At 49.8% G+C, this 8,945-nt stretch overlaps 1 long non-coding RNA gene across 2 annotated transcripts; it reads right to left on the minus strand.

Moving 5' to 3' along the window:
• Positions 1–7,209: 7,209 nt before the first annotated feature.
• LOC130153871 (uncharacterized) lies at positions 7,210–8,707 on the minus strand. 2 transcript variants are annotated; one of them, XR_008823525.1, is made up of 3 exons: positions 8,667–8,707; positions 7,783–7,886; positions 7,210–7,333 (listed from the first exon to the last, which is right to left on the minus strand). It is a non-coding gene; the product is annotated as an uncharacterized LOC130153871 (long non-coding RNA). The 2 variants fall into 2 exon arrangements; XR_008823526.1 differs by having other exon boundaries at positions 7,211–7,293.
• Positions 8,708–8,945: the final 238 nt, after the last annotated feature.

Here is an 8,945-nt window from a genome sequence, read left to right on the forward strand (position 1 = left end):
GTAAGGGGTGGCAGCTTTCTGAGGCACCTGGGCTATACCGATAGATGAGGGTAGTGGGGTAACGGTGCGTTGCCTTCAAGACCATACAGCACAGAGAAGAAATGAAGTTCTATAACCACACGTAGAGTACAGGTGCCCCAGGAAAGTTCAGCTGAAGTTCACCAGGTTGTTGACCACCAACAATCTCTAAAGACCCCAAGAAAGGCCCCCAGGAACAAAGTGACATGTGCAAGTGCCTTATGCATATGTAAATAATTTTGAGGAAGTAGTTAGTGCAAAGTACATCTTCCCATCTGAACATGCTCAGAAAGGACCCTGAGGGGCTGGATATTGAACGGTGGAGTGTGTTGATGGGTTGTAGCATGTTTTTTTTCCTTCTCACACAAAATTCATTTTGTTTTGTGGGTAAGCAAAACTGCATATTGCAATGTGTTTCCTTGATTGGTAGTTTTTGCATAACACGTGGGATCTCCAAACCTGCAAACCTGTTCTGCAAACGTGTTATGCAGTTTAAACCCTGGTGCCTGAAAATCCCAACAAGGACACATGCCTGGAATAAGGGTTCGCAAGTCTGGGGTGTACCATGGTTCTATTCCACGATTCACAACAAATCGTTCACGAACAATTCCTGAGCGCAGTGTTCTGATGGGGTGGGGGACTTATTCCGTGTTTCAACTCAGACAAATTTCAGTCACCAAACCCACTTTTTTTTCCCCTTTAAATTAGCCACCCACTCCTTTTCTATCACGTTCAGCCTTCTCTGCCGGCTTTCAAAGAAATCCAGCAGGTCTGTGATGACAAGGCATTGTCCCACATTCCCTTATCGTTTTACCTAGAAGGGTTCCCAGAAATCAAACCTCTTCCACGTGCGGTGTCGCACACGGACCCCGTACGCTGCTGTGCCTGGCTGCGCACACAGCCCTGACGGCAGCTGCCAGCGCACAACCACGGAAGAGCAGCTCTGAGGCCCCAGCACAAGTCACCGCTGCCGGCCGTGGCCCAACCGCCTCACTGGCCGCCTGCGCCATCGCCAGCCGGCCGGTCCCCGGTCCCCGCGCCCGCCGCCCCCACGCACCTTCCATGGTCTGGGCGTTGGTGACCTGCAGGTCGCAGTGGGTCGCCTCCAGCCTCTCGCGGCCCATGATCTGGTGCCTGAGGTCGCGCAGGGAGATGTGGGGGCCGTGAAAGGTGACCACATCGGAGTTCAGCCTGGAGGAGAACTTGTAGTGGACACACGACATGGCCGGGGCCAGGCGGTGCCCGCTCCGCGATGGCACCTCACGCAGCAGCTGGCCTCGCGGCCCCCACAGCAGGTCAGGGCCCACCGAGGGGCTGGGGCCAGCAGCGTGGGCTGAGCCCGCCGGCTCCTCCTCGCAGCCCCGGTGGGAGGACGATGGGGACAGGCCCTGGCTCGGCCTCCGCTCCCTCCTCGCACCAGCGCTGCCAGGCCAAGCTGCTCGCTATGGCAACCCAGGCGGCTCCGCATTGTGACAGAGGGGCTCAGGGGGCCACTCAGCGCCCCTGGGGGAGGGGCCTTCATCAGCCCCGCCTGGGCCGCCGGTGTCCCTGCTGTCCCCCAGCCTGTCACCGCCCCGTGCCCTGTCACCCCCCAGGGCTGCGGTGTCCCTGCTGTCACCCCCTGGGGCCTTCACCACCCAGTGTCACCTGTCAGCCCCTGTGCCTGTAGTGGCTCTCCCAACAGCCCTGGGCACATCACCGCCCCGTGCCCTGTCACCCCCCAGGCTGTCACGGCTTGCTGTCCCCTCCTGTCCCCCCTCAGGCTGTCACTGCCTGCTGTCCCCTCCTGTCATCCTCCATGCTGCCACTGCCTGCTGTCCCCTCCTGTCACCACGCAGGCTGTCATGGCCTGCTGTCCCCTCCTGTCACCCCCCACGCTGCCGCTGCCAGCTGTCCCCTCCTGTCACCCTCCAGGCTGCCACTGCCTGCTGTCCCCTCCTGTCACTCCCCAGGCTGCCACTGCCTGCTGTCCTCTCCTGTCACCCCCCCATGCTGTCACAGCCTGCTGTCCCCTCCTGTCACCCTCCATGCTGCCACGGCCTGCTGTCCCCTCCTGTCACCCCCAGGCTGCCACTGCTTGCTGTTTCCTCCTGTCACACCCAGGCTGTCCCCAGCCACTGACCCTTCCCATCACCCCCAGGCTGTCCCAAACAGTTGTTCCCTCCTGTCACCCACCAGGCTGTCCCCACCAGCTGTCTCTCCCTTCACCCCCCAGGCCTGTTACTACCAGCTGTCCCCTCTTGTCACCCCCAGGCTGTCCCCACCTGCTGTCCCCTCCTGTCCCAAGGCAGCCTGGGGGAGATGCTGGGGCTCTGCCGAGTGGCACTTGGCTGCCTGCACCGCAGGGACAGCGCAGGGAGGGGACATCTCAGGGTGTCGCAGTGTTGTCCTTGTTGTACTCCTCCATGGTATTAATGATGGTTCCTTTTGTAACTGGCTTTTATTCACTCTGTCTGACGGGGCTTCCTCTGGTAGAACCAGTGCCAAGAGGAAAAAAGGGCGCAGTCCAGTCGCAACGGGCGCGGTGCACACTGTCATCTTTTGTAACGCTTCATAAAATAGCTTTTATTTAAATTCTGTATCTGCAGTATTTTTTCCAAAAATGTTCAGTTAAGGAAGACGAGAGAAAGGGTGAGTCCACTAGCACGAGCGGGGAGAGCCATGTGACCTTGACCTTGAGCGGGGATAACCACGTGACCTTGACCTAGAATGACAGCCCCGACTCTTCTCTCTGCCTCTTCTTGGATATGGTGCTGATCGTGGGTAGGAATGAGAGGGGGCATGACTAGATGATTGAGAGCAGCAGCGAGGGTGGGAAGGACCTGATCTTGACTTGCAGTAGGTATGCGAACTTCTAGAGCGAGAAGAACTGGCATAGGGAGACCTGGACCTTAAAAAACAAAACGCAACACAAAGGAAATGAATGAAGTTAATTCAAAACAGTCACTCACACCATTTTTTTTTCTCCCAAATTTGTTTGGGTTTGGGGTTTTTTCCTCTCCATACGCTTATGTCAAAGCTTCTTTCAGCTGCTGATATACTGCTGCTGCAAACCGAAGAGCATGGCGGCGTGTAAAGGTTTCTGCTTACGAGCCAGAACGGCTGCTGCTGTGGTAGTGTAAAAACACGCAGGAAGGGTAAGTCTGTTCCCACTCACTTCTATCGCATGGACTGCCCTAGCTATGGATGGATTTCAGGGGTGTCTACTGGTCTCTGCTGGTACATGGACATGCAGATGTCTCACTACCCAGCATCCACCTGCAGCGCAAATCACTCTTGTTGCCGTAAGATGCAAAACAAGTGAGTCTCAATGGCTACAGCGCAGTATCAACTGTCAGGAAAGCAGGGTTTAGCCTGGAGGCAGTAAAGCTCCATTTGAAAATGCCAGCTTAGTCTATTTAACTTCACTACGTATTTGGCAATTTGTACAGCATGCAAAATGCCCCACTTCTAGCCAGTGGTAGCCAAATTCTGCACATACCTCTAGCTCCAGCCAAGGCCGGTGACTGCATTTCAAGAAAAATCCTAGCTAAAAGCTTCTAAACTCAGTCTCCAGTAAGCTGACGGAATGCCACTACTCTGGGAAAGATACTGACAGCATTACTACAGAGAGCTCTTCAGATTCCTGCCCAAGGGCTTTTTAAGGACAGAAGACAGCAGCTATCTTTAGATTTTTCTTCACAAGTTATTCCACGTATGTTCATTCCTCCTCCAACTTAAGATTTCCTTACGCAAGTCTGATCTTTTAATTTGTAAGAAAAATTTAAGGATGTCAGCAGAATCTGAGCAAAAGGCGCCAGTTTGCAGTCCAGGTTGCAATCCGTCTGTGCGAGATTAGACGACAGAGGCAACAAAGGCAATTCCTCTCACATATCTCCTCCAAAGTGCTTTGAGGTAACAGTTACAGTCAGAGCACGGAGGCACAGGAATCCACACCTGTCCAGTTTCTAGCCTCCTCAGGGCTGTCAGGAGGCGAAGCATGTCACTACAGAGAAGCTTTGGCAAAAGAGACACCCGTTCCTTCTCAACTGCTGCCCAGTTATAACTATCAGTCACCTGTAATCCCTGCCATCTTTGAGCTAGTGACCTACATGTGGAGCTCCCATCACTGCTCGTCCCTTGAACCATCCAACCCACCTCAGGATAGAGAGGTGGACTGGAACTCCTCCTGATTCTTCTAGACAATCTGCTTCTCCGTTAGGGACATGCAACGCAATTACCTGGGAAATGAATGCCTGCGCTCCTCCTGAAACTCCTCACGTGCCACCAATTCCATAGAAGAAGTGTTTGTGAACACTTCGGGTCTGGGCTTTTTCTCTTCCCTGTTAAAATCAGTTTGACCATTATTACAATTATAGTTGGATATTTATTCCAAACAGACACCAAAATACAAAACACGGCCAAGATGAGAAAATGTTTACTGCATGTAATGCCAAACACGAACATCCTAGTCAAGCAAAACGAGTTTAGAATTCCCCCAGGATTCAGGGAAAGTTCTACAACTCCATTTGTCTTGCTTGAGTTTTGCACATTTACCATCTGCAATGAAAAGGTCTGTTGGATAAAACACGATGCCATTTTTGCTTCTGCCAGATGCACTTTAGTGTAACTGCAGTCCAAGGTGCTAACGAAATACCAAAGCGCAAACCCGTGCAACTTCCTGGAGCCAAACACTTACTCCTTTTGAAGTCTCCATTGTTCCCGTAAAACTCCTCCCTAGACAAGGGAGGCCAACGGCATCCTGGCTTCTGCCTGAAATACGGTGGCCAGCAGGACCAGGGAAGGGATTGTCCCTCTGTACTCAGCCCTGGTGAGGCTGCACCTCCAACACTGGGTTCGGTTTTGGGCCCCTCACTACAAGAAAGACACTGAGGTGCTGCAGTGTGTCCAGAGAAGAGCAACAAAGCTGCTGAAGGCTCTGGAGCACAAGTCCTGTGAGGAGCAGCTGAGGGAACTGGGGTTGGTTAACCTGGGGAAAAGGAGGCTGAGGGGAGACCTCACTGCTCCCTGCAACTACCTGAGAGGCAGCTGTAGTGAGGTGGGGGTCAGTCTCTTTTTTTCCCAGGTAACAATCGATAGGAGGAAAGGAAATGGCCTCAAGTTGCGCCACAGGAGCTTGAGATGGGATATTCGGGAAAATTCCTTCACCAAAAGGTTTGTCAAGCGTTGGAACAGGCTGCCCAAGGAAGCGGTTGGGTCACCATCCCTGGGTGTATTAAAAGAAATGTAGAGGTGGCGCTTAGGGACCTGCTGTCATGGCAGACTTTGTAGGTTTAGGTTAACTGCTGGACTCAATGATCTTAAAGGTCTTTTCCAACTAAACCTAAATGACCCTGTGATTCTATAAAGAAAGTGCTGGTGTCGCTGGGAGGGTATTTGAATGAGTCGCTGGCCGTGCTGTTGGCTGATGACATGTTTGCAGGAGCTGGGGGATATTCTGGAGCGGGGCGGGGGTATACCCAGCAGATGGAGGCTGACCAGGTGGAAACTGAGGAGGTAGTGGTGGTGGTGGTACCGCCAGCGGGAAAGGAAGCGCCTGGGGTGGGGGAGGATGCAAGGGAGGTGGAGGCACAGGTACAGAGGCTGCTGTTGATGATGGCAGTGTCGGGGCCTGAGTCCTCTGGGTACGTGTGCTACGTGGATGTCCTCCATTTGAACTCCCAGAGAAACCCAAACCCGCGTGTCACTGTCACACTCTGCCCTGATTTTAAAGAGGAATGTGAATGAAGCGGGAGCACGGTGGCGAGCCCTTCTTGTTCTCAACCTGAGCATTTTTCTGGCAGCTTCCTGTCCATTTGAGCCTACCCTCATTTCTGGATCCTCACACTTGCCTTCCACATCCTCACCCCAAGTAGTTGCCTCAGGCTTCTCCCCCTACATTCAGCTTTGTGACTGTGGGCAGAGGCTGCCCATGCTTAAAGGAGACTCCTATCTCCCAGGTGCCAGGTGCCCACGGCTCCTCTGCCACTCCTCGATACACTTCCTGCTTCACACTTCCGAGCTTCAAAGTACTGCACAGATATTAACCAAGCTTCTCTCCAACTTCCTTTCAATTCTTCCCCACAAACTTCCTAGGTTGTTGCCTCGTGATGATCTGTTTGGCCTGGTCTTGTCCCTGAACTGTTCTTTCCTTGCTTACTGAACCTGAGAATTTTAGGTATCTCTGGGACGGATTGCTGTGTTTTCTTTTGATTTATCTTTAAGATTTTATAAACACGATGCACACTTATAATCTATCCATAACAAATACATACCAAAAGGAAGAACTAACTGGTAGGGCAATAACAGCAAAAACAGATTCCTCTCTCTCCAACGGAGAGAAAGCAGCTTGGCTATTTGAGATGACTAGACTAAAGAAATTCAAAATGGTCATAAAAAACCAGCACTGACTCTTCCAACAATTTGCTCCATCACTAAGTCATTAAGAATCAAATGTTGGAGGCTGACTTCAATTGGGAAATCAGTTTCTTCAGCCCTATCCAGCCAGTAAGTAATTCGAAAGGGTGGCTTTGCACCTCATCCTGTCGTTGTGTTTAATTTTGATATATACTTACGGTTTCCTCCAAAAGCGTTTCTTTTTCAGAGTCTACTTTTGGGTCACATACTGGAGTTTTATTTGTAATCGTTTTACTGCAAGCACAGATCCCCTTTGTTAGAGCCAACTCAAGCTGAGCCACTTAAAAATGAATTGCCACTTGTATTCTCCACAGCTATCTGTGCATATGCATTTCATTATAAATCAGCTACTGTAGAAGTAATGTAGGTGTTACAGCCTGGTTTAACAGGTTACAAGTCGTCAGAGACTGAATTTCTGTGAAATACTTACAGTCCCCAGCCTGGTCTGCCACCTGCTGAGCGAACCGCACTGGCTCTCATCGGATGACCTTTTGGAGTGGGGAGAGGAAAAAGAAATAAATCCCATTCAGTTCATCTGAAGATAATTTTTTTAGAAGAAATTCTAAAGTTACGGTCACTCACCAGGTGTGGGTATTTTTTGCTCTTGGGGGCCCAGAAGACATGGTACTGCCGGTTGTCTTGCTACAGGAACCAGAAAGCCCTTGTGAATAAATGCAAACAGTTGGAAAATAAGCTCTAATAAATACTGTATTTCAAAAGCATATGTTGAAATAAAACTTAACAGACCACTGACTGACAGAGAGGAAGATTTAGAAAGTTTGGTGGCAGTCACCTGAGCAGCAGGTGTCACAGTCACAAGTGGTCGTGCAGGCGGTGACGGCGGCTGTCGCTGCTGCTGCTGAATCTCCTTATGGAGCCCTGTTGTGTAGCCGGTTCCATTGTGGAAGTTGTTCACAGCCTAGAGGCAGAAGAACATGGACAAAAAGATCAAAGTGTCAGATTATGATGACAATAGATGAAGAAAAGCCTCCACAGGGTAAAATGACTTGTATAGTCCTGTACATGCTATCAAGCCTAGAGTAAAGCAGCACACAGAGATAGGAACACATCACATGAAACACTGCTATTAAGGACTGGTAGCTCAGAGTATCTGTAGTTAAAGGACTTCAGTGTTAACAGCGAATCTGAGAGGCAGGCAAGCATGTTTAGACAAAAGTTTGACCTGAGTTTGCCTGATTATCTCTAAAGAGTTGTCAGCTTCTGTAACAACAGACAATGCATTTGAAAAGTAAATGCAGCCTTATTCAGTTTATCCTTCTTTAAGGAGATGTCAATAATTTCCTCCCTTTCAGCTTTTTACAAACAGACTTTCCTTACAAACAGTTGATGAAAAAGTCACCACGTTACCTGGCGCAGGAAGTTGTTGGCAACTAAAGCGTCAGGAGAAACACCTGTCTGATGACACGCCGGGCAAGTATGTTCCTCCGATTCCAGTAAAGCTGTTCTAATACCTGTGTGTAATTAGAAGCGTCAAAATAGGTTTCAGCCAAAGTAGGGAAATCTTTGGGGTTCTCATCAATTATAAGAACACACAGACGATTAATGGCTGGATATGGTCTTGAATGGAGAGCATGAAGCTATAAATGTTCATTAGTGTAAAAAATGCCCAGTATGCAGCAAATCGCTATACAGTTTTGACATTTCCCTGTTGTAACAGCTGAAGACCATAGAGTGGGCTGTGTCCTGATGTTTGGACTAGTCTTTTTTCTACTACCGAGTACAGCAAGAAGCCACCAACATCAAGGCTAATGAACAAAGCACATCTCAAAAAGCCATGAGTCGGTTCGAGTTTTGAAGGTTTAACCAACTCCTGTGGCAAAGAATGTAGATTAAATGCCCGACTGCCTGTTTGTGGCGGACCAGAGTCAGTCACCAGAGCTGGCTCTATAGTTGTGTATGAGAGAAAGAGCTGTGGACAAACTACGTGCATTCCATATCTAATACTGTATTCACCTGCACAATTATGCACTCTTCTCGTACTCGACCTTCCGCATGTGAAGAAGATTTGACTAGATACACAGAAAGGGAAAAAAGCTCTTTGGCCTTTGGGGTTTTTTTTTTCCCCCCCATTACGGAGAAGAGGCCTTTCCTACTCCGGGCGTACTGAAGTATGAAATAGACCTGGTAGCACAGGTGATCTCCTATTCCTGCTTTCAGAAGATCTGATGTGGTGTTTTGGATTAAAAAACACGGGAGGGGAGTTTACTCCTTACATTACATTACGCACTTACATTCGTCACAATAACTTGCTCCACAGCATGGAATAAGCGCTGCGTCCGTCACTGGATCTTTACAAATGGGACATAACAACTCGTTTGGAACAGGCCTGTCTGCGGAGGAGGAGGAGGGCTCCTCTGGTAAAAAGGGTGGCTTTTCCTTTTTCTCTCTAGCATAAGCTTCCCTGGAGGGCAGGTGGGGAAGGAAAAAGAAAAAAGTGAAAGATGGGAAAGGAAAAATTTTCCAAGCTTTGGATTTTATCAAACAAAGGTAATAGATGGAAGTCTTCTCAC

The sequence above is a fragment of the Falco biarmicus genome, chromosome 8 (assembly GCF_023638135.1).
Source record: "Falco biarmicus isolate bFalBia1 chromosome 8, bFalBia1.pri, whole genome shotgun sequence".
Classification (NCBI taxonomy): domain Eukaryota; kingdom Metazoa; phylum Chordata; class Aves; order Falconiformes; family Falconidae; genus Falco; species Falco biarmicus.